Raw genomic sequence first — 2657 nt, forward strand, 5'->3', positions numbered from 1 at the left:
GGCGTGGTGGTGCGTGCCTGTAGTCTCAGCTGCTCAGGAGGCTGAAGCAGAAGAATTCCTTGAACCCAGGAGGTGGAGGTTGCAGTGAGCTGAGATCGCACCACTGAACTCCAGCCTGGGCAACACAGTGAGATTCCGTCTCAAAAAAGAAAAAGAAAAAGAAAATTATTATTATTGGCCAGGCATGGCAGCTCACGCCTGTAATCCTAGCACTTTGGGAGGCTGAAGCGGGTGGATCACCTGAGGTCCAGAGTAGGAGGCCAGCCTGGCGAACATGGTGAAACCCTCTCTCTACTAAAAATACAAAAAATTAGCCGAGCATGGTCACACATGCCTATAATCCCAGCTACTTTGGATGCTGAGGCAAGAGAATCACTTGAACCCGGGAGGCAAAGATTGCAATGATCTGAGATCGCACCATTGCACTCCAGCCTGGGCAACAGGAGTGAAACTCCATCTCAAAAAAACAAAGAAAAATAAATAAAATAAATTTTATTATTATTTTGGTAAATTTTTTAGTATTAACTTTTTTTTTTTTTTGAGACGGAGTCTCATTCTGTTGCCCAGGATGGAGTGCAGTGGCATGATCTCAGCTCACTGCAACCTCCACCTCCTGCGTTCAAGTCATTCTCCTGCCTCAGCCTCCTAAGTAGCTGGGATTACAGGTGCGCATCACCACGTCCAGCTAATTTTCGTATTTTTAGTAGAGATGGAGTTTCACCATGTTGGTCAGGCTGGTCTCAAACTCCTGACCTCGTGATCTGCCTGCCTCGGCCTCCCAAAGTGCTGGGATTAGAGGCGTGAGCCACTGCACTTAGGCAGTATTATCTTTCTACAAGCTATTATTTGACCTCAGTTCGAAGTAATTGTTATGTCAAAGAGGCATGTTTTGGGATGACATATTCTGGTTTCCTTCAACTCATAGCAGCATTATTCATACTAGCCCCAAAGTAGAAAAACTTAATAGATGAGCTAATGTGTGGATAAGCAAAATGTGGTATATCTATTGTGTTAAAGAGAAGTTTTTAAAATCTGTTTGTAGTCATAATTGTGATCATTGAGTTTTCATGTTTGAGATGTGTGTCACTCAAGCCTTTTTACAATGTCCGTATATTACATTAAAAAAAAAAAAAAGAGGCCGGGTGCGGTGGCTCACGCCTGTAATCCCAGCACTTTGGGAGGCCAAGGCAGGTGGAGCATGAGGTCAGGAGATCGAGACCAGCCTGACCAACATGATGAAAACCCGTCTCTACTAAAAATACAAAAATTAGCAGCATGTGGTGGCGAGCGCCTGTATTCTCAGCTACTCAGGAGCCTGAGGCAGGAGAATCGCTTGAATCCGAGATGTGGAGGTTGCAGTGAGCCGAGATTGCACCAGTGTACTCCAGCCTGGGTGACAGAGCGAGACACCGTCTCAAAAAGAAAAAGAAAAAAAAGAATGACATTTGTTGAAGCACGATAAGGAAGACTTTACTTGGGACCATTACGATTATGTATAGGGACCACTACAATGGGATTTTACAGTGGGAAAGAGAGTTGGCCTAAACTCTGAATAAAACATGGGCAAGGGGGAATTTATAGCCAAGGAGTAGGTTAGGGTCAGTGGATAGAAAGTTACTAAGGACCAGGTTCACATCTATCAGTGGCATAATCTCAGCACACTGCAACCTCCACTTTCCGGGTTCAAGGGATTCTCCTGCCTCAGCCTCCGGAGTAGCTGGAACTACAGGTGCGTGCCACCACACCTGGCTTATTTTTGCATTTTTAGTAAAGATGGGGTTTCACCATGTTGGGCAGGCTAGTCTCGAACTCCTGACCTCAAGTGATCTACCCACCTCGGCCTCCCAATCAACTAACCAACCTTCCTTCCTTTCTCTTTCTTTCCCTCACTCCCTTTCTCTCTCTTTCTTTTTTCCGTCTTTCCTCTTTCTTTTTTTTTGAGACAGGGTCTCACTCTGTCACCCAGACCAGAGTGCAGTGACACCATCTAGGCTCACTGCGACCTTCCTCTCCCAAGCTCAAGTGATCCTCCTACCTCAGCCTCCAAAATAGCTGGTACTACAGGGTGCATGTCACCACGCCTGGCTAATTTTTGTTTTTGTTTTTGTTTTTGTAGAGACAGGGTCTTGCCATGTTGCCCAGACTAGTTGCCTCTCTTTTCTTTCCTTTGCACAATTTAAGTCTATTTTTTCATTCAATCACCTTTTATTCTTTAAGGACCAGCTGAATCATCTGTTGGGCCTTGGTAGCAGAGAATATTCACTGGATTGTTAGCGGTCAAGAATTTAATAAGGGGAAACTTCTATGAAAATAAATAAAAATAACGATTAATAGAAACCCAGTTTCTGAATCTAGAGGGCAGTGAGTCAATAAGATTTTTAGATGTTGGACTTGAGGATAGCAACCCAATGGATTTCCTGGTTTATAGTTTGAATGTCTCTGGTAATGATATTTGGTGTTTCTGATGAAGTTTCTGATTGGTCCACCCAGTAGCAAGCACAAAGTTGATTTCTTTTAAGTTTGTATCACATTTTCCAGGTTTGGCTAGCAAGGCTCTGGGAAAATAAGCAGTTTTAATATTTTGTGACTCTAAGCCATAAGGGTGGAAAAAAAATTGGAAATAATAGTTTGGAGAGTTATAGCCAGATACTGAAGGA

The sequence above is a fragment of the Colobus angolensis genome, unplaced genomic scaffold (assembly GCF_000951035.1).
Source record: "Colobus angolensis palliatus isolate OR3802 unplaced genomic scaffold, Cang.pa_1.0 Scaffold12, whole genome shotgun sequence".
Lineage (NCBI taxonomy): Eukaryota > Metazoa > Chordata > Mammalia > Primates > Cercopithecidae > Colobus > Colobus angolensis.